The sequence below is a fragment of the Hemicordylus capensis genome, chromosome 4, assembly GCF_027244095.1.
Source record: "Hemicordylus capensis ecotype Gifberg chromosome 4, rHemCap1.1.pri, whole genome shotgun sequence".
In the NCBI taxonomy this organism is placed as follows: domain Eukaryota; kingdom Metazoa; phylum Chordata; class Lepidosauria; order Squamata; family Cordylidae; genus Hemicordylus; species Hemicordylus capensis.
The window spans coordinates 222,154,080-222,177,809 of NC_069660.1; the positions used below are offsets into that span (position 1 = coordinate 222,154,080).

The following is a 23,730-nucleotide window of genomic DNA, read 5'->3' on the forward strand; positions in this document are numbered from 1 at the left end:
ACATGGTGCTGACAGAGCACTTGGATGGATGCTGTTCTTTTTAATCAAATGAAAGGTCAATTTATTGTACCTCAGATTATCTAGAAAGGTAGTTTAGGCCAGTGGCATAAGCTCTATTTAGGGGGCCTGTGTCAGGGGTGTAGCTATAATTGAGCGGGTGGATTCAAAGAACCCAGGCCCCCCCAGCTCCACCCCTCCCTATTTTCTCCATTATTTCCCTCACTCCAAGACACTGTCAGAGAGAGGGCCAAACATGGGCCCCCTCTCCCCTAGCTATGCCCCGGCCTGTGTACAATTGAACATGGACCCCATCAAATTTCCCCATAGGAATCAATGAGAAACTCAAAAAGATCAATAACTGAGAATTATCTGCACTCTCTCCAAACTCTCTGGATAGGACTGATATAAAGCACATAAAGTAGTGCAGATAGTTGCCCACCAGCTACATCTCTCCCCAGTGCTGAAGGGTGCTCCCACCTCTGCAGGTGGCAGTTATGGCATGACCAGTAGTTTCTCTATTATGATGTGCTCATTGTCTTCTTGATGATGGCTAAAGCTTCATCATCAGGCTTAAGCCATTAAGTTGTGGAGGATGTAGGAGAAGCAGCAGCATTTCACAGGGGCAGCTTGGTTCTCCCCCTCCTAATAAGAGTTGGGATAATCATGGCAAAGCAGTTGTGCTCCTTTTGAATATAAAAATGACTGGTAAAGCTGCCAGGTAAGAAGTATCTTTCTGTTCTAGAACAGGAATTTGTAATGGATGGAGACAGTTTGAAACCAAGCAATTCAGCAGATGAGGCAAGTATTTCAGCAGCTCTAAATGCTAGATCTTTCACTTCATTTCTTTGTTCTGTAAATAACCTTTGCCAAAGCTTCATTTTAGAGACAGCAGGGTAAAATATACTACATTGTCTGGAGAAGAATCTTCACCTTGGAAACAGACCAACGTGAACAGAAATCTACAGACAAACGGATGACAGACTTCATTTTGGGAATAATCTGGAAAAGTAAAAAAGAAAAACATCCATAGATTCCGTTTTTTTTAAAAGCGCATATCAAAAATCATTATGTAATTAAAGGAATTATGCAAGTTGATACGAACAGGTGGGTGGACCCCCCTTTTTTAGAACCAGGGCCTGCTCTGAGACCCCCAAAAGCCAAAAGGCTAGATTGAGGCCTTTATTTGAATTGTCATTTTGGCAGGAAGCTGAAGCCTGACTTTGATCCCCCCCCCCCCTTTAAGCCATGCCAGTGAATAGAAATGCTATTCCTGAGAGTCTGAGAAAGAAGGGGAATGTTCCGTCACCCTCCCAGCCTTGAAGCTGTTAACTGCCTTTCAAAAAGCCTTGGGCCACTCGTGACTTGCTAAAACCATGAGAACTAGTTTGACATGTCAAGCATAATCATATCTAGCTGATTTAGGAAATTATAGGAAACCACATAGAGATGATAATGCCTACGCTGTACTATGGGGGCTAACACATTCCTATAACACTTGCTTATGTAACATTCCCTGTCCTAACATATTTCTCTGGGTTGAAGAACATCAACAAAAGATCTGAAACGGCTACAAGCCAGGGCCAGCTGGACATAAAAAAGTGTCTCTATCTTGAATTTGATCAAACAAAGAGCCAGGCCAGGTTCCTAATTGGCTCTCGAGAGAGGGATTCAGAGAGCCAGGCCACATTTGTTTATCAAAGAGGAGACACTCTGAGTAGATTACGTGATTATTTTGGCTTTGAGAGGTGGCCAAAAAGGTATAAAAAGCTGCAGACAGCCATTCATGGTGGAAGGGTAGGCATGGGCTTCTTTGCGGAAGAGGCATCATGTAGCCCCTTCCTGTATCTCCAGAGCTAGTCATCCTCCCACCGGAGAAGCCAGCAGAGATCTTGTTCCAGCTCACCGGAAAACTGGTAAATATTGCCCAGAGCTATGCCTTCATATACCAGCCACTTCTGACGAACACACCTTCCCCCCTCCCTCTTTTCCTCTCTGTCCCTGGATCTCTCTCTTACCTATCTTGAGTTCTAGTGAAGCCCCTACCGCAGGAAACGGCATCTGTCTCTCTCTGCTCCTTCTGGTCCCTCCTCCTCCCTTCTTCTTAAGCTGCCTTAATGGACATTCCTCGTGTTGGTCTCCCTCCCTCCTGAGAAACTGCACTTTAGCTTTTTCCTCTCTGTCAACACAGCTTCTAGGATTGTTTTGGGAACAATTAGGAGATAGCAAAAGGCCTTCAGCTACTTGCTCCAAAAGAAATGAAACTGTTTTAAACTATTCAGCATTTAGTAGAAGGGTTAGAAAGAAATACTTTTTCTGTTAAGAGTTAAAGATGCCTTGCACCTAGTATTGGTATGAATTAATTGTCATAGAAATTATTAGACCAAATTAAAGGGGAAATACTGATTGCCAGGTTGGGGAATTGTTTTGACTTGTTGCTATGTAACAGCAAGATAAGGCTTCATGCACAGCTGGCTGATAACGCGACTGCCTGTTTCTTGGTGAGGTCAAAACTCTTTCCTAGCTAGCAGCTCTGCATTTTGACAAAAGGGGGGGAAATGATTTTAGGAATGCTTTTAGGTGTTACTAAACACTACACTACAATAATAGAAAAAATGAAATTGATGACTACTTGCCTAATCACCTACACTTGTAATCATTAGCTTTAATAAAGCCCATTTAAACTCACAGTTTTGAGTGTGCATGTGTGTCATCTTTCCTTCTCCAGAATCACCCATGAATCTCAGAAAACAAACACTGAGGCAGCTTGTGGGCTGCATGTGATAGGATAAGGGGCAGATCAACCACCACCAATGCCTACCCCCTTATTGAATCAAAGTTAATTCCAGAAAAGTACCTTTCAGAAAAAGGGAAGCAAAAAACTTCAGATATTAACATCACCAACACAGAGATAAGTATTTTATTGCTAAAGAAAGCAGCCATTTTGTTTCTTTTGTAAAAAATGGGAGGCAGCACCATCATAATTATTAGCAGGAAATAGCTTGGCTTGAAATGCATGGTTGTTAATCAGTTTAAGAGAGCAACAAACTCATAACAAAAGGTCTGATGATACACATCAGTGCACTGTTCCAGGAAAGAAGAAATGTAAAAGACCACAGATGGTCACTACCAACATGGAGGTAAGACCTTTCTTGCCAAACCAACTGGCTCCTTGGTTTCTTTTCTGGTCCATTGGCATGTTCAAACCAATCAGAGAAGACATCAGTCGTGATTAAATGTTGGTCTAACCATTTTGAATACTGTTTTGCAGACTAAAAGGTAATTTTCCAGTTTACAAGGAACTGTAATCTACAGTATCTGCTCCCACAAGAGAAAAAGTATGAGGTAAGGAAGATAAAAATTGTTGCTTTGCTCTAAGATGTGAAACATCATCAATGTGGAAATAGACCCTTAAGAAGCAAGTCCTTTGTTGCTAATAAAAGTGGCTGCTTGGTTCAATTTCAATCCCACTGGTTTTTCGAGACCAGTCACTGAAGACTAAGTGTGTGGGCTTTCAAGGATAATGGTTGATTTTAATGAAATTTCCCCCTAAGTTTCTAGAACTGTTTAAAAGTGTCATAACTGCTTTGTTTCATGGCAGAAAGCTACAAAATGATCTAGACTTGACAGGTCCACTCTGAACATCATTCAAACCTTATTTGCAGGAAACTGTTCCTTGTCTCCATATAAAAGTGTACCCCCATTGTTTGCACCACACATTATAACTCTAGAATGGCTGGGCAGAAGGTTATCAAAATTCATAAGTGAGTAGCACATGATGGTAGTATTAAATGTGTCAAAGTTCACCTATTGATTTTTAATAAATTTTTAAAAAGGTTTTAATTAAAAGAAACATTAAAAATCAACAGGCAGACTGATCTTGAATATCCACTCATTTAATCCTATGTAGAAATACCATGTGAAATTTCAGAGCTTCTGCCCAGCCATTCAGGAGTTACATTTTTAGTTTCCCATTTATTTTTATGGGGAAATTATTATTTGTTAGAAATTCAGATGCACCTTCCCCTAGTGGTGACCCATGTTCATTCCACATGTTTGCTCAATTGTAGATCTGCCCCTGGTTCAGACTGTATCTGCTCCAGCACTCTTTCCAGCCCAATTCTAATCATTGCTTCCCCTTTTGACAGGCTCCAGTTTGCTGCCAATGAGTAAACAAAGCATAGCCCATTCCCTACACCACCTCTTCTTTGCTCCATAGAGGTGACCTAGCATGGCAATCACCCCTTCCTATGACAGACCAAGCAAAGACTGGACTGGTCCCAAACCATTCCATGAAGAAGGGCCTTCATTCGGGTCACTTCCCCCCCCAATAGCTCAACACATTGATAGGCACTTTGCTAGTTGCTTTTTTACTGAAAGGAAGTGTAAAATCAGAGTTTAGCATAACAATAACCTGTTCATCTACAACAGAATCAGGACCAGTATCAGGAGTTGGCATAGTTGGGCAGCTGTGAAGGGCCAACTGCTGATCTATGGGACCACCTCTGTGCTCTTAATAGCCTTAGTGTAGTGGTAGTGGTGAAGGAGGGATTCTCTCAGGGCCCATCCAGGTAGGAGGATCCTAAGGAATGGGGATCAGTTGCTGGGGCTCCCATGAAAACTGCAGCTAGCCTTGAATATATTTTTTAACATTCAGCATTTGATTCGGGCTTCATTTAATCTGGGTTAGGGTTAGCTTTATCAGACATTAATATCAATGAGAGCCCTGCTTCTTAGATTCAGCCAGCTCTGAATTTGGCTTACTTGTTAAATGCTGACAAATTATTTATGGAGAGGATTTTCTCATTATATGTTCTGATGAAAGCCTTCACAGTGCCCACTGAAATGTTTTCTTTAAAGTCATAATGGTTGATCAGGTACTCATTAGTATCATGGGAGGAAAGGAAATGTTGAAAGGTGAGGGTTGGTTTTCTTTAAACAGCAAAATGATGCTTCTTAAAAATGCTTCCCCTCTAGTTGACTAAAAGCATTTTTCTTTGTATAGTATAATCAAAGCTATTTAAAACTGAAGCTTTACAATAAGAGCCATTTAACACCAATAGGCCATTTTCAGTCTAATAGTAGGTCTGCTTGCAAACAAATCGGAACATAATCCTATGGAGTTCATGATGTACAGTTTGCAAAACCTTTCTGTTGTATAGAGTATCCATCTTTTTGTTTGATCTAATGTACACAGGGCTCTTTTTGAACCAGAATTCACCAGGGCGCTCAACTCCAAACCTATTTTAAAGGCCAAGCCTTAGAAGCATGTGCAGAGTGCCTTTCTTTTCCCTCCCTTACTAAATTACCACAAGAATTAGAGGAAAGGTCAATGTCTAAGCCTTTAGTGCCTGAAGCGAAAAGACCAAACAGTGTCCATATGGTGATAAATGAAGTAGTTCACTGTTTGCTGTCATTTAATGGTACTTCAGACCAGTCTGCCTGACCCTGCCGATTCTCTCAGAGGGTGTGATTTTTAGGTAGACTTGGGTTCTGTACATATTCTCATATATTTTCTAATTAAGTCCCTCAATTTGCAAAGACTACCTTCATTTGGTATGTTGACACCATAGGTACTTTCACTTTAGAACCCTTTAACGCTGCTGAGACATTGAGTTTCCATAAATACTACAATGAATTCAGAAAGATATCACTTTTACACAAAAGTTTTCAAAAAAAACCTCTTAGCGGTTTGGGCCAGAATACCTGAGGGACCGCCTGTTCCCAAGGGTTGCTGCCCACTTGACAAGGTCATCTGAGGGGGCTCTGCTCTGGGTGCCGACAATGAAGGAGGCTTGGTTGTCGGTGACGCGGGACAGGGCCTTCTCTTTTGCTGCCCCCAGACTCTGGAATGCCCTCCCGGTGGCTATTCACTCCTTGGTCTCCATCACAGTTTTTAGAAAGCGTATTAAATCTTGGCTTTTTACCCAGGCTTTTATATGATTGTCTCTACTGCTGCTGCTTTGTATTTTGTACAGTTTTTACGCTTGTATTTTAAATCTTTTCAGTCAGATTTGTTTTATATTTTAGCTTAATATTTTAATTGCCTCATTTTTATAGTCTTGTTTTTATTTTTTGTGTAAACTGCCTTGGGATTGAATGAAAGGTGGTATACAAATTTAACAATAAATTAACAATAAATAAAGGAGTTTACACAGAAATGATAAATAAATGGTTCTGTGTTCCAAAAGGGCTCACAATCCAATAAGAAACACAAGGCAGAAACCAGTAACAGCCACTGCAGGGATGCTGTGCTGGGGTTGGGTAGAGACAGTTGCTCTCTCCCTGCTAAAGATAAGAGAATCACCAGTGCAATATGGTTGTATATTAAATAGGTTTTCCCCATGGCCAAGAATCAATGCACAAAGAAGTTTCATTCAGCAAAGCACCTGGCAACTTCAAATAAAAATGTATTACTTTCAGGTTCATCTTATGTGGGAGGGAATCTTTAATTACAGATTTCCTCCACTTAAGCATAGATATGTAGTTTGATAGCAGCTTATTAAGTGTGTGTGTGTGTGTGTGTGTGTGTGTGTGTGTGTGTGTGTGTGTGTGTGTGTGTAAGTAATTCTCCAAATCAAATCAAGATGTTTAGGATCCTTAATATAGTCTCATTATTAGTAACACTGGACTGCCTTAGATTGTTACATCAGTTTGACTACTGTAGTTTGTTTAGAAGAAGGAAGGAAAAATCCACAACTCATGTATCAATATCAATAATATGTGATGAAGATGATAATTATGAAAAACTGCATTTGTATTCCTCAAGTTACATGGGGTTACGCAGTCTTGTCTTCACAACAACGCATGTCAGGGAGATATGATTGGCTAAAGGGAATGTCATCATTGAGAAGCTGAACCTGAAACCCTCAAGCCTAAGGTTTTCATCCTAGAGAAAAGTGCTTGAACCCAGAGCCTCTGTTGTAAGAAATTATGGCTGAAAGAGACACATACACATAAATACCTTGGATGTGCACACCAATTTCCCTTCCCTCAGAAGGAGTTATTGGCATTGTGTTATGTTGATCCTAACAAAGGAGAACAGAGTAGGCAGACTAAATGGCCTGAGTCTTGAAGTCTCAAGTGTATGTATCCAAGAGACCTAAGAAAACCAACCAAAACCTGTTTTCAGAGAGAGAGAGAGAGAGAGAGAGAGTGAGAGTATATGTCAGGTTCACTTGCAGCTGCCAGTGAACCTGACAACTGCAAGTCATATGTGTTGGTCACTGCGTAGAACCCTCATAGTCTTCAAGACAGACCAGAGACAAAGAAGATCAGTGCAGGTGGCACTGATAAGCCAGCTGTGGGGAGGAAACTGCTTGTCTGGACAAGCCCTGAGTATAACAAGTGATTTGGTGGTTGGCCCAAATGAGCCAAGCAAATTGAGTTGCCATACAAGATTCTATTACAAACGTCTGGGTGTATGTGTAGAGCTGGAGGTTGTGACTGCTATCTTTAATTGGACTGACCTGTTGATGTTCACAGAACATTCCTTTAGGCTACAATAGAATAGTCAGTGCAAACATTCAAAACTCTAAGAGGGAAAAGGTGTGTGTGTGGGGGGGGGGGATGCTTAGCTGAATGTGCTGTACTATTACTATTTCAAAGCTACAGACACACCAAAATGTTAGTTTTATGAGTTTAGATAGTAATTGAAAGTAATAACTTTTCTTAGATGGTATCAATATGTTAAACTATATTATGACTGTTGTTATTTTAGATATAACATGAATGTTCTGCTATGTATTGTGAGGTGATTTTACATGCCATGGAAAGCATTCCTACAGTAAGTTGACCAGGGCACATGAAAGCACGCTTAGATGGCTCATTATAAGTACTTTTGGGGCCTAGTTTTCAAAACCAGACAGTGGAGATAAGTATCTATGACATTTACCCCATGAGAAATAAGTAGCTTGTGGTGTTGATCCTTAAGGGAATCTGTGTTTGTGAATATACTCATTACTGTATAAGTACCTTACCGCAAGGTGTACTTATTTCAATTTATGTAAAGTATTTCTTTTACAATTAAGAAAATCCCAACACAGTTTGCAAATGTAAACAATACAAATCAAACATACCAGATGTAACAATAGAATCCATGCAAAGGCAGAATGAAGAAAATAATTGTTTCGACTCACCATTGGTAATATAGTAAAGACAAGGTTATACAAATCTTTTAAACAAGGGCAACCCAGGTTTCCAAAAGAGAATGTTCTGTTTCTTTTGGAAGCTAATCTAGATGGAATATTTCACAAGGCCTCATTGGTAGATAACAGCTGTAGAGTAGGCAGGGCTCATACACGAAGAGCTGTTTCTTAAGGTAATCAAGGCTCAAGGTGAAAAACAGCACCTTGAATGGGACCTGGAGACATATTGGTAGCCAATGCAGTTGATTTAAATAAGAGCTTGTAGGGAAACAGTGGTTGTGGAGCAGGAGAAAGTAGGGGAACGTACCCCAATGACAGGGAGAGCCTGGCCACTGCCCCACCCGCTGCCCTGACTTAAGGTAAAGGTGAGCACACAGGGGGCGAGTTCAGTCAAGGTTGGCTCCAACAAGGAAGAGCACCCGTTCTCGTGCCGTCTACGATCTCACAAGACCTCAGGACAGAATATTGTGAGATTATGGGACAAGATCTCATTCTGGTCCGCGATCTTGTGAGATTTTGGGAAGAGCTCTCATTCCAAGATCTCATGAGATTTGTTGGGACCTATATAAAGGTGGACTGGCCAAGAATGAGGGGCCAGATACCAATGAGGGCCTGTGTTGGTGAGTGCCCTGTGAGTCAGACTGAGAGAACTATTGCGGGGTTGTCTGAATGTAACCAGCCCTGCTATAGGTGGTGCTCAGAAGCCTGTCCTGACTACTTGGAAGCTTTCCTTTATTTCACCCCAGGTGCTTCAAGACCCCACAAATGATGCTGAAACCCAGGATTTCTTTGATCAGGTTTAGTGGGTGCAATGAATATTGAAGACCTAAGGTAAATGTGACACGTTTTATGGGACAAGGGAGGTGCTAACCAGTATCTCATAATGTCAATGGATTTAATGCCATTTGGCCAATGGCTAGTAGAATAGCATGTATTTATTACAAGAGATTTGGTTCAACAGTGGCACTTGGTATGAGTTGATTTAATTAAAGGGCTGTGTGATGGATTGGCAGCTCATACTCCAGTTCTGCTGATGACAGCTGAGGAGAATGTTGTGGGTGGCACTCCAGCCCCTGCTTTTCATCTCACTAAATTAACTCCTGATGTGGAGGCATTTGTGGTCATCCCATCATGTTTCTTGGTCGAAAGTTGAAACCCGTGGAACATCAGTATTCTATGGTTGAGAGAGGGCAGAGCCAAGATGGTGACTGGTTAACAGCTTGACTCACGAGCTCCTGTCCTGACCTGGGCTTCCACCCCACTCCTGAGCATGCCTTCCAGGGGCCTGCCTCCCCCCAGGGGGAAGAAAATATCTTGCAACAGCCCTGCCAACAAAAGTCCAACAAATGATAGTGGAGGATGCAATGGAAAGAAGAAACAAACTAAGCTCAACTCCTTTCTCCCCTTATCAGAGGTGACTCCATGAGATGCATACACTGTGAGTACCAAGAATAGATTTATGGCTCTGGGCATGGAGGCCTCCTCCTCCTCAGGCAAGGAGGCTTCTTCATGCAAGCTGGCTATTAAACAAGGCACACCCAAGCTGTCTTGGAGGGCTGCTCTTGGTAGTCTATAAATCTAGTTCTGAACTGTTGGCTGCGCAGAATCTCCTTCAGCAGAAAAGACAGTACAAACTTCTGCTGGCTCGTAAGAAAAGAGATGCCATGAAAAATGCCTAGATGGGACTCATTCAGGCCGTTAGATCCAAAGATTCTGCCATGTTCTGGTGTCTTACAAAGCACTCTCCCAGCTGTGGTGCAAATCACTTGGATTGTCATATTCATCCAGGATCTGGGAGAAATACTTTCATGACCTATACAAAGATCCTGCTGCTCCACCTGTGCCACTGAGGATACTCCAGCATGGGCTCCGCTGTCAGCTTCAGAGATCCATAGTTTAGTCACCCAATTAAGATCGGGGAAGGCTCCAGGGGAGGATTTTATTCCATTGGAGATTGTTAAAAATAATCGGGACTGGTTGGCTTGGAAAATAACTGAGCACATGAACCAAACAACTACCAGGGTTCGACTTCCAGCGCTAAAAACAGTTGCCAAAAAACAACTTGCTCAGGCATTAAAAGATATAAATGCTGCACTTGCAGAAATAACAACCAATAATTTGCAAGAAACAAACCAACTAATGTACAGTGCAGCAACAATAACAACACAAGAGTTCAGATATAAGATCAGTGGACCTGTAAAAAAAGAAAGCAGTACATCACCTAAATGGAAGATTAGATTAGAAAATAAAATCTCCAGGCTTAGATCAGATGCTAGTAAATTGAAAGATATGAAAGACAAGAAGCTGAAGAATGAAAACACCAAACAGTAGCTGATCCAAAAATACCACCTAGATTCAAGGAAAATTAGAGAAGTCCTGGAAATAATAAAGCAGCAAATAACAGCAGTGTCAAAGAAGATTAGCAGATACGAAGACAGAATTACACAACACAGGCAGAATCTGCAATTCCAGTCGAATCAGAGACATTTCTACCAAAGCATAGAAGGAGAAACTGCAAGAAATGTAGAAACACCAAATAAAGAAGAAACAGTGCAATTCTGGGGGAAATTATGGGACAATCCAATAGATTATAATAAAAAAGCAGGCTGGGTAAAAGAGGTCGAAAAATGTAACCAACAAATGCAAGATCTAATAATAACACCAGAATTAATAAGTGAAAGAGCAAAGAAAATTAAAAATTGGATTGCACCAGGCGACGATAAACTGCACAGCTTTTGGCTTAAACACCTAACAAGCCTTCATAAACAACTATCAAAACAGTTCAATCACATTTTGCAAGGAGGTGATATTGAACAATGGCTAACAACTGGGAAAACTCATCTCATCATGAAAGACCCAGCAACAGGTGCAGTTCCAAGTAATTATAGACTGATAACCTGCCTGCCAACCATGTTCAAATTATTAACTGGAATAATAGCAGATGAAGTGATGCAACACTCATTAACTAACAAAAAGCTTCCAGTTGAAGAGAAAGGAAATTGCCTGAACACCAGAGGCACAAAAGACCAGCTGCTACTTGACAAAATGATTTTAGAAAATTGCAAGAGAAGAAAAACCAATCTAAGTGTTGCATGGATTGACTACAAGAAAGCCTTCGACTCATTGCCTCACACATGGATACTAAAATGTTTAGAAACAACTGGTGTCAGCAAAAACATTCAGATATTTATTTAAAAAGCAATGAGCATGTGGAGTACACAGCTAACAATCAATGGTGAGACACTTGGACAGGTTAGCATTAGAAGAGGTATTTTCCAAGGGGACTCACTATCCCCTCTGTTGTTTGTAATCGCCATGACCCCACTTAACAAATACTAAACAAAACAGGCCTCCGATACCAAACATCTAAAACATCAAGTAAAATAAACCATCTGCTGTACATGGACGATCTGAAGTTGTATGGAAAGTCCAAGTCAGAAATCGAATCACTGCTAAACACTGTCCGTATATTCAGTAGCGATATAGCAATAGAGTTTGGACTAGACAAGTGTGCTGCATTAATAATGAACAAAGGAAAAATAAGAAAAACAGAAGGAATAGAACTGCCCAATGTGTCAAGGTCTGGCCAACTCCCAGGGAAGATCATGAGACAAAGCGAAGCTGCTGAAACTGGATATGGCTCAGGAAGTTCGTCTTGACCGGACTTGGCTGCATGCTGTCGGGCACAAGGGATGACAAATGTTGTTTTTCAGCAGTGAGTAGAAGACTGGTGATGTGATTTATAGTGCAAGCCGAGAGCTCCCAGCTGGCAGGCATTCAAGGCTTATCAGCCCTCTGCAATAGGCGTTTGCTTCTCCTAAAAGTCTCCAATTGATCCCAGCGTCTCGTGACACGCCGCTGTTGCGGAGTCAGCAAGGGCTGGTTGTATAGCTCTTCTTCAGTTTGGTCTTTCACAATTTCTGCTGCCTCAGGTTGTTGTGCCTGTTCTGAATCATTAACCACAGCTGTTTCATGAACACTGACAGCTGAGCTCTGCCCCTCAGACACTCCTGCATCGCCTGGAAAGTTGACAGGTTCCCCTTCCTCCTCGCTGTCCGAGATCGAGGGCGTGACACAATGGAAGCAACATCAAGAACCTGGAAGAGAAAGAACATTTCAAATACTTGGGCATTCTCCAGGCTGATAACATGGCACACACTGAAGTTAAAAGAAAAATTGGAAGTGAATACATCAGGAGAGTTCGAAAAATCCTCAAGTCCAAACTCAATGGCGGGAACACCATACATGCCATAAACACCTGGGCTATACCTGTTATCAGATACACTGCAGGAATAATAGACTGGACCCAGGCAGAGCTAGAGACACTAGATTGTAAGACCAGGAAAATCATGACCATCCATCATGCTCTGCACCCTCGCAGTGATCTAGATAGGCTAAACTTCCCTCGCAGCTCAGGTGGAAGAAGAATGCTGCAAGTCATCAAACAGTAGAGAAGAAGAAAAGAGGCCTTGAAAAATATATAACGGACAGTGAAGAAGATGCACTTAAAATGGCCAATAACGAGAAACTATTAAACACCAATGAAACAAAGCAGGCCTACAAGAAAGAACAAGTCAAGAACCGAGCAGAAAAATGGAAAAATAAGCCACTGCATGGTCAATATTTGCACAATATAAGTGGAAAATCAGACATCACCAAGACCTGGCAATGGCTTAAGAATGGCAACTTGAAGAAAGAAACAGAGGGTTTAATACTGGCTGCACAAGAACAGGCACTAAGAACAAATGCAATAAGAGCAAAAGTCGAAAAATCCACAACAAGCAGCAAGTGCCGCCTTTGTAAAGAAGCAGATGAAACAGTGGACCACCTTATCAGCTGTTGTAAGAAGATCGCACAGACTGACTACAAACAAAGGCATGACAAAGTAGCAGGGATGATACACTGGAACATCTGCAAAAAATACAAGCTACCTGTAGCCAAAAATTGGTGGGACCATAAAACTGAAAAAGTTGTAGAAAATGAAGATGCAAAAATATTATGGGACTTCTGACTACAAACAAACATCTGCCACACCAGATATAACTGTAGTCAAGAAGAAAGAAAAACAAGTTAAAATGATCGACATAGCAATACCAGGGGATAGCAGAATAGAAGAAAAAGAAATAGAAAAAAAATCACCAAATACAAAGATCTACAAATTGAAATTGAAAGGCTATGGCAGAAAAAGACCAAAGTAATCTCAGTGGTAATTGGCACCCTAGGTGCAATTCCAAAACAACTTGAAGAGCACCTCAACACCATAGGGGCCACAGAAATCACCATCAGCTAATTACAAAAAACAACAACAGGGGAACAGCCTATATTCTGCGATGTTATCTATAATAACAGCAACAACACTGATAATAAAATTCAGCCACCCCAGGTCCTTAGGATGGACTCGATGTCTGGATAAAACAAACCAGTCAATAACACCTGTCTGACTGTGTAAACAAGAAAAAATAAATAATAAATTTTCTGCTTCTCCAGCAGCATACCTCACCCAACTGGAGGTTCCAAATCACAGAAGGGCATTCACTTTGGCTTGCTGTCATGGCCTCCCTTCAGCACTGCTAGAAGGCCGTTATAGAAGGACCCCATTTGCAGAGCGACTATGCCCCTGTGGCCTAAGGCAGACCGAAACTACTGAGCATGTTCTCCTCTACTGCTTGTTCTATAGAGACATTTGTGCCTCCCTCATCCTTCCATTGCTAAGCAAGTATCCAGGTCGTCCGAGCCAATTCTACAGCTCCTTGCTACTCTCTGACTCTAAGCCTGCCATCACATATAGTGTCGCCATTACTGTGCGGCTGCGATCAGCATTCGTCAGCAGATGACAGGCAGTGAGTCCTATCAGCCTTCATCTGAACCTCGGTGATTCTGGGCAGGGCCTGCAATTGCTCACACGCCTCCTTTTTTACTGTTCCTTATAACTTTTAATCTGGCTGTTTTCCAGTATTATTACTCAGGTTTTTATGTATTTTTGTCTTCTCATGTCTTTTAATTTTATTACATCCATTTTTATGCCGCACCCCCACCCCTTTTTAATGCCTTTCATGTGTGTTTATGACTTTTACTATTTCTCAGGCTTTTAGGCCCTCATGCTTCTGTTGTATTATCTATTATTTTTTAGTATTTTTAGTCCTTTTAGTATTAATATGTACCATTTTATATGTAATCACCTTTTCTCTACTCTCACTTTTAACATGTAATCACCCTTATACTTTATGCTGGTCTATGTCCATAATAAAGACTGATTGAGAGAGAAGTATTAGCAGTGAAATTGGCCGTGCTGATGTTATGGTATTATCTGGATCATAATCCTTTTATCCTGGTAACTGATCATGCTCCATTGCAATGGTTACATCTCCCCGTATCCTTCAATGGTATTTGGCCTTGATGCCTTACAAGTTTACCATTCAACATTGTAAGGGGGTGGACAATCTAAATGCTGATTATATTTCCTGGTTATATACGGATATTGACTCAATCCCCAGGAATAGTCCAGAAAGGGGTATGTGTCAGGGAACACGGATGCAGGGCAGGAGAAAGCAGGGGAACTTACCCCAATGATAGGGAGAGCCCTGCCATTGTGCCGTGCGCCCCACCCTCTGCCCCAATCTGAGGGTAAAGGTGAGCATGCATGTGGCAAGTTCAGTCCAGGTTGACCCCAATAGGGAGTAGAGGTGTGCACAAAACTGGTTTGCCCAGTTCGGTTTGAATTTGAACTGGGTTCAAACCGGGGTGGAGAGGTTTGGTTTTGGTTATGCTCAAACCCCCCTTTGGTTCGTTTTGAATTCAAACCTGGTTTGAACTGGTTTGAGCCTCCAAAACTGGTTTGGGTGGTAGGCACCCATGGGTGCCAACTACCACCCAAACCCCAAAGCAATTGGACACTCTGATTTTTAATGAATTTTTGAAATTTTTTATTGCTCATTATTCCCTATGTGGAATACCTAGGGGCAAAAAAACTGGAGTGGGTGATAGGCACCCAGGGGTACCCGCATGGTAGGTAGGTCCCTAGGTACTCCACATAGGGAATAATGGGCAACAATAAAATTTTTCAAAAATTCATTAAAAATCGTAGGAGTGTCCGATTGCTTTGGTGTTTGGGTGGTAGTTGGCACCCATGGATGCCTACCACCCAACCCAGTTTTGGAGGCCCAAACCAGTTTGAACCGGTTTGAATCAGTTCAAATCAAACCAGGCTCAGTTTGATTTGAATTCAAATCAGCAGGTCGAACCCAATTCCTGGTTTGGTTTGAATTCGAACCGTCGAACTGAACCGGTTCAAATTTGAACCAGTTTGCACATCCCTAATAGGGAGAAGCACATGGGCAAGATGACAGGGCTTAGTTCTCGTGCAGTCTCTGATCTCGTGAAATTTCAGGATGGGATCTCATGAGGACGAGAGTCCATTCTGGTCCGAGATCTCACAAGATTTCGGGATGAGATCTAATTCTGGTCTGAGATCTTGCGAGCATTTTGCATCAGCAGTAGCTCCATGTAGAATGCATTACATACCATAGTTCAATCTTGTGGTCATCAAGGCTTTAATAGCAGTTGCCAGGTTTCTGCAACAACCTTGTGCTATTATTTTTGTGTGTGAACCAGTTCATATTTGGGGTAGGTGTATGGACAGCTTAAAATATTGACTTGCCAACATTTGGCAAGCAGTTTTGGATGTTACACAGAAGTAAGATGAAAGTTAAGCAATGCTGCTGGGCTGGCAACTGGTAGACAGCAGATGCTCCTCAGAAATCTGGATTTGGCCCAACTCTAGCAACTGATTCCTCCTTAGAGCTGATCTGAATGGGTCCCCTCATTTTCATTGCTCTCTTTCCAGATGAAAATGGGAAGCCATTAGGTGATTCTTTTTCAGCGGTGGTAAAATTTTCTTAGGAGATTTGGGGCTGGAGGCAAAATGAAAAAGCATGTCCGGGGTTGAGGGGGTGGGGCACATCACAGCTGAGCGATAACTTTTAAAAAAATCATGTTTCAGTAGTGCTTTAAGTGTTGGTAATTTTCCTGGTGGTCAGCTCCTGCTAGCCATAATCCCCACCCACCCACCCAAATGCACTGGGAAACAAGCTACACAGTGATATTTTATCATTCCTAGTACATTCCAGGTAAAACAAGAAGTTTTAGTAAGAGCTAATCTGCCTACTTTCCTTTCACTATAATCTTAATTGATAATTATTATCAAGTGGAAGTGGGTTAAAACTTCTACCTCAAACGATCATGCCATATTGCATTTGGGGTGGATTACTTCGTCACAAACTATGTCATTGAAGTGTCCCTATGTGTCTCAGCCACTATACCAAATTTAGTTCAAATTACTTATGCGGTTCACAACTTAGCCCTCAAATGTTTATGCATCCACTATCTTGAATTGTGATGGACGACATCATCAAAGTACACCACTGAAGTGTCCCTATGTGTCCATACAACTGTACCAGATTTGGTTCAAATCAGACCAGGCATTGCTAAGTTGATAAGAGAGAGACACTCACATAGCTGGGTGATCTCATAAGCTTACTTTCCTTAAGGAAAGTAGGTTAAAAACTGTTGCCCCCTACCCAGGTGGGCCACAAGGTGCAGCATTGTTTTACCGGGAATGCACAAGAAACTACCCTGCATCAGAATGCATTCCAGGAAAGAAATGGCAGCTAGCAGGTACTGGCCACCAAGAAGATCACCAGCATCTAAAGGACTGCTGAAGTTGCTGAAGCTACTATGGCGGTGGTAATGTATCCAGTTCAAATATTTAACATTTTAGATTGTTGGATTATAAATAAATATAAGTGAGGATCTGTTGTGGTCTATGATGGGATATATATATGCAATTAAGTTATTGATTTGCAATTTTGAAAGTTTATCATAAATTTTGTTTTAAAAACCATTTTTTTATTTAAAAAAATCTAGTGTTCTGGTCATTGTGTGTATATGGGTGGTGGTGGTGTTGAGGGATGGCAGCCACTTGTGATGCTAAATAATGTGATGTTAAATAATACAGAACAGAAAAACAAAAATTTAAATCTATTGTTCAGCCTTAGAGCCTGGCAGTGAATGAAGCATTTTAAGGATGTTTCTGTTTAGCATCAGTCTAAACGAATACAAGTAATAAGATATGTCCTCCGGGTTTTAGTGGTACAGTGTTTAAAGGTAAAGTGTGCTGTCAAGTGCATACCGGTGGGGATTTCAACCAGCAACCTCATGCTTTGCAGGCAAGTAATTTCCTGCTGTGCCATTAGGTGGCTACACAGTATGTTTACAATGGACCAAATAGACCAGGCACTTGAAGGATAAGAGATGGCTGTATGTCTTTAAAGAGGCCTTTAAAAACAAGGACTGAACTTCATGCAGCAAGTGACAAGATGCCATTGCATAATCTATTAGAGATTGCTGATATGACACTAGTGATAGAAGAGTTTGTTTTAAAAGAGGCATTCTGAATTGATTGATGAGGAGAGAAATGATAGTAAGGAGGGCAAGCAAGGAGAAAACTGCAGCTGTCAATGCACAAGGCGGCCATGACATGGACTAAGGTTTTGTATTATTCCTTCCTTGTTTTTCATTTCAGTGAAAAGAAGAACCCTGATGAAATGGGCAAATATCCATCTAATCCAGAATTCTTTTCTTTATAGTGACTAATCAAAGCCTTCCGGAAAGCCCACAAATAGCATGAAGGAAATAGCCATCCCCTGCTGTTGACCACCCCAGCGACAGATATTCAGAGGTATACTGCCTCTGGATACTGAGGTTCCACATAGGCATCATGACTCAGTGACAGATTTGTCCTCCATAAATGTGTCTACTCTCCTTCTAAAGATGTCAAAGGAACTGGCCATCACCATATCCTATGGCAGTGAAGTTAATACTTTGTGTGTTATGTGAACAAGAAATTTCTTTTGCCTAACTTAATCTACTGTCTTATTTCCTTCTGTATTTAGACATACAGACCTATATATGAGAGGTAAAAAATTTCTTCCCCCTCCCCAACCCCATTAACCATTTTGTAAACCTTTATCATGTCTCTGCTTAGGGTGAAAAAAAGCTGTTACTTTGAGCACATGATTGTCCCTTGCATGTGTTTTTTGTTTTGGTACTAAACAGCACCTGGGGTGGGGGTCAAGTTGGATCAGCACCACAGTAGAAAGCAGGGCTTTGTCTCCACCACAGAGTCCCAAACCAGGCCTTCCACTGCTGCTTTTTGCCCTGGACAGGAAACTGTGCCAATGGGAGCTTCACATCTGCAAATAGTAGCCTCAGGGGGACCTCACCTGATCCAGATTGGGAACATGATGGGGGTAAAGGGTTAAAGTCCTTCACCTGCATGATCCAGATCAGTGTACCCCACAGCTCTTAACAACAACAACAACAACAGCAATAATAATAATAATAATAAATAATAAATAAAGCACACATGGACTAATTGTGCACTTAGAATAATGCAGAGTTTGGCCCTTAGTCATTTCCCCGCCACAAACTAAAAATTTGCCCCCAAGACTTTAGCCTTTCCTTAGGGAAGGGCAGAGTCAGATGAACAATGGGTACTTTTGCAAATCCTGTATTTGCTAGATAATGGAATTGGAAGCAAGAAGCAGAGAGCCTGAGCTGGGAGATAAGCTGGTAGAATGATCTCCTCTGAGTCTTTTCTGCAGAACATGGTTTACGTCGGGGACCGCCTCTGAGCTAACATCTTTCCATGTCGAAGACAGCATCACCGTGAAGTATGTACAATTTCCAGACTTTCAAACTGCATAGTACATATTAGCCCTCCAATATTCTATATGATTTCACTTTTTAAAAAATTATACAGGTGCCTGGTGAAAATCCAAAACAATTTGCTGGTGATAAAATTGGAAAGCATTCTGGATTTTGTAGAAACCAGGGGCACCTTGAAACTGAAGTGCTGTTACAGAATAAGAATCAAGTTAACAACTTCCATTCACTAGTCTCAGAAGCTAAAGGATAATTGTGCTCCAGGGCAATTACAACTAATTACGCACCTTGTAGTTTTAACAAAGGCACAACTTAATTTTAACTGTATGTAGAAACACAAAAATAACATGTTTGAGTAGAATTTGAGTAGACTTAGCTGGAATGTTGCACTTAAGAATCATTAAGTTAATGCACACAAGACAGAACAGACTGAATTAACAAAAGAAAAAACTATAGGGGAAAGTGAGTGAAGAAAGAAATATAGGTTGTGGTTGCTGGCTGGCCATTCCTTTGTTAGGTCGATTGCTGGCTAATAATCCAGGATGGTCTATTGATGTTTCATTAATGAGCTAATTGTTAGGACATGATCTTATTCTGATAGCTGGGAATCTTTCTTTGCTTTTGAACAAGATACCCATCAGAGTTTAGGGAAGGTTTAGGTAACCTAGAGCAAAAAGAGGAGCTGACTGTTTAAAGGACAGAAGAAGAGAGAGCTATTTTTTACTGGAGTAACTTGAAACTGGGGTATATCAAGCTTTGAAATTCCCTCTCTGACAACACCAACATATTTTTCTTTAATAGCATGCAAATAATCAATTGTAATAATAATAATATGGAGCAAGGAGGTGTCTTCTCCACTTACTCAGACACTATAGTCCAGCCCTTCTGTTCTCTGTCACTGCTACAGATTGTGGTGGTGCTAGACAAGAATTCTGAAGGCCTTTGTGGGTGGGGTTTAACAAAGGAGGTGGGTGTCATGGTCCTAACCTCAAGCAGCGGCCAGGTCTCAGATCCTGAGGGGAAAGAGCCAGGCAAATCCCCAATACCAACATCAGCTGTCAATGTTCTGGCCCCAGCAGCAAGGATGAACTGGGCAATGAGGAGCCCCAGGAACCCAAACCCTCAGAGATCATTCCCTGCACCCACACTGAGTAAAATATATTTGAGGAGTTGGACCTGGATGTATCAGGAATCTCTTGCCATTCAGTTTCCGCTAGGGATGTGTGAACCAGTTTGAGTTCGAAACAGTTCAGTTCGAACTTGGACCAGACAAAGCTATGGTTTTGCCCTTCTGGTCCGAGTTCAAACAGAATCCGAACTGGTTCGAACCGGTTCGGATGTGCTATGGAGTGCCTAGGGTCTATTTTTGCAATTGCGTGTGTCTGTCCTCTATTTTGCGGATCATTGTTTACTTTTGCTCCTGGCCTCCATTTTTGTGAGCCTATTTTTCAGACTTTGCATTGGCTGGGCTATTGATCGTTTGATTGGCCAGAATGAGTCTTACACTCTGGTAGGCTGTTGAGTGTGCCAGTGTTTGAGAGGTGGCACCCTGTTGGCCTGATTTCTCTTATTAATATTATTGAAGAGTTTGTTTGGTCTGTTGTCCATTATTTCCTGGGTTTTTGTACTTTTGCTCTTCTTGGTTCATTCCTGGTTTTTGTTGTTAACCTGTTGATTTATTTTGTGCCCCTTGGGGCCTGGTGCCCCCCCACTCCTGCTCCTGCTCTGCCAATCTCCCCCTCCAATCCAGATCCCCCCCTCACTTCCGCTCTGTGTGGCCCCTGGACCTACTGCCCCTTTCCCCCTGAAACCCCCCTCCAAGCTAGATTCACTCACCCCCTCTCTCTGCCCCTTGGGCATGCTGCCCCCTTCCTCCTAACACCCCCACTCCCTGCTATATTACCCCCACTCATCCCCCTCTCTCTGCCCCCTTGTGCCTGCTGATGTCCCCTTCCTCCTAACACCCCCTCCCAGCTACTTTACCCCCACTTACCCCCTCTCTGTGCTGCTCTCTCTCTCTCTTACTCTCTGCTCTGCTCTCTCCTCCTTCACTCTATGCTCTAGTCTCTTCCTGTCTCCTTTCCTTCTTTCATCCCCACAGCTGCAGCCACAGCACCTGCCATTGGTTTATATATATATTTTTAAAAGTATTTCATTTTATTTGTCGCTGCTTGGGGGTGGGTGAGTCACAAATAGTGGCTCCTCATTCTGCCCAGTACCCTTCTCAACCTTGACTACCCCGGCTGCCTATGCCCGCCCTGTCTATGTACCAGGTGTGTGCGTGCGCATGTGTGCACCTTTTGTTGTCCCCTTCCCTAGTTGGTGGTTTTAAATAGGGACTCCTTTATTTTGCAATGCATTTGGGTGTGGGGAGGGATATTTTGAGATGTGCTGTTGTGTTGTTTGCTTGAAGAAATTGTTGCTTATTTTGCAGGTTGTTTCTTTTTTCACAGGTCCCCCCCCCGGCTATTGTTATTATTATGTTGATTATTGCTATTGTATGTATTGCTTGCTTGCTTTGGTTGGAGTGGGTGGGTTTTGTTAAAGGGGTCTTTTAAAATAGGCTAGGTAGGCTTAGCAATTAAATTGTTCCTCCCACTCAAATCTTAAACTACACTGTTCACTAAAGAAGGGTTTCATTTGATTTTCAGGTTCCCCAAGCTTTGACTCCATCCCTCCCCAGTAGGTGCTGTGTCCTAATTCCCCCCTCCATTCCATTTTTCCCATTAACCCCCCCCGCAACTCCTCCTCCTAACTGCCTATGCCACCCACCCAGGGTTCCTCCCCTTTATTTAAATTTTAACACCCCCTCCCCAATTGGCTTTTCCAACCTAAACCAAAAGGTTCCCCTCCCTTCCCCTCAATTGGCCTCCCCCCCCCACTGCTCAAAGTCTTCCCTTCCCCACAATTGGCTTTCCCCCTAAACATTCCCTCCTGCCTCCCAATTAATTGGCCTTTTTTTGCCCCTTCCCCTTCTCCCAAAGTATTTTTTTGCCCCTTTCCGGCCTTTCTCCTACAGTCACCCACCTTTACTATGTCTGAGCAATGCGAGCACCATGTTCAGGCCAGGCCTCGCATAAGGTTGCCAGGCAGAGGTGGGAGAGGCCATGGGTGGGCTGTGCCTGTGGCTGTGGGCAAAGTAGGAGCGGACATGGGGACAAGCCTGAGGATACCCCATTCCTCCCCATTGCAGAATTCTTTGCCCCAGCTGAGGGGTTTGTGCTCAGGCTGGACTTCTCCCAGCCTGCTGCCAGCCGAGGCCAAAGCAGAGGCACTAGGGCTGTGGCGAGTCCCTTGGTGCCAGGTGCTGCTGGGGCACCACCAGTGGTGGTGGAGGAGACTGCTGGTGTGGAGGAGCAGGCAGAGAGGATGTTACGGCTGGCTGCAATGCAGCCAGGTTCTTCCTCCCTCTTGGGGCCCTTCCCCTTATCATTTTGCCGCTCAGTGGCCCCCCCTCATTATGCCCAGGCAGTCATGGCAGCATCCAGTGGTGGTGGGTCCCACCACTCTGGCTCCGATGAGGAAGGGTCTGCTGAGATAGTGGAGAGGTCTGCCTCTCCTCTGCCAGTGGAGCCAGGCCCTTCCTCTTCCATGCAGGGTGGAAGGGGGTTGGGTGGCAGCAGTGGGCAGGCAGCGGCAGCTGCCCCCCCCCCCGGACTGCAGCCACCCAAAACCAAGAGGCCTAAGACATCTCCCAGGGCGAAGGAGGCCAAGGGCAGCGGTGTCTGGCAGCATTTTGAGATCCCTGAAAATGCCCTGCAGGGAGAAGGTCAGTCAGGGCAAGGATCTCAAGCACCTGGGTACGACGCCCATGTGGAGGCACATGGACTGTCATCACCCAGCTCTCCATGGCCCGGCTGGCAGCACTAGTGCACCTGGTGCTCCTGCCACTAGGGCGGACAAGGGCAGTGTTTCTGCACCACCCCAAAAGCAGGCTACACTGCCAGTCCAGCGGTGGACACAGGTGTCAGTCAGTAAGTGTACTGTTTGTGTGGACCATCATCACCTCACCTGCCTCATAGGGGAGATGATTTCCACCGATGACCAGCCATTTCAGGTGGTCGAGAACTCTGGTTTCCGCCGGATTCTCCAGTACCTTGCTCCCAATTACATCATCCCCTCAAGGATCACATTCAGCCGGAATGTGGTCCACTCCCTGTACCGCTGGTGCAGGTTGCTTGTGTCAGCCGGGCTGCATGCGGCCTCGGCTGGCACCAGCGTGCATTTCACAACTGACCTCTGGACCAGTGTCAGTGGGATGCACACTGCTTTCCTGGCCCTCACTGCCCACTGGTGGGGCCCGGAGAGAGAGGGGACCTCCGTGAACACTGCCTCTGGCTCCAGCGGGTCTCCCACTGCACTATGGCACAGGTGGGCCATTCTGCATGTGGAGACCATGGACATGGGGCACACCATGGAGGAGGTGGCAGCCGTACTCGACCGCCGGATAGAGGAGCGGATTGGCTGGTGTCCACAAATACAGTGTATGGCAAACACACCCCATCTGGCTGTCAGGGATGCCCTTGGCCTTAAGGAACTGAAGGCATCCTCCCAGGCCTGCCCCCTTCAAGGTGGTGTTGCTGCCACGGCCACGCTTGCCGAGAAGGCTTGCAAGCTCGCCGGCCATTTCCACCGCAGCGAGAAGTCCAGGCGCCTGCTTCGTGAGAAGCAGGATGACCTCGGGCTTCCTCATCATCTCATCCCAATGTATGTAGAGATGTGGTGGAACTCCACCTTCTTCCTTTTCCAGCGCCTGCTGGATCAGGAGAGAGCCCTTGGCGCCTTGGCGAGGCATGAGTCCTTGGCTGTCTGCTACCTCTCAAATGCAGAGTGGAAGCAGATGTCCGAGGTGGTGTCGGCACTC

The 23,730-nt window shown here is 43.4% G+C and overlaps 1 long non-coding RNA gene across 1 annotated transcript; it reads left to right on the plus strand.

Annotated features, from left to right (window-relative positions):
- Positions 1-587: 587 nt before the first annotated feature.
- Positions 588-18,028, plus strand: LOC128324370 (uncharacterized). Its single transcript, XR_008306818.1, has 4 exons — positions 588-718; positions 3,269-3,342; positions 8,891-8,975; positions 17,789-18,028. It is a non-coding gene; the product is annotated as an uncharacterized LOC128324370 (long non-coding RNA).
- The last annotated feature ends 5,702 nt before the right edge of the window (positions 18,029-23,730 follow it).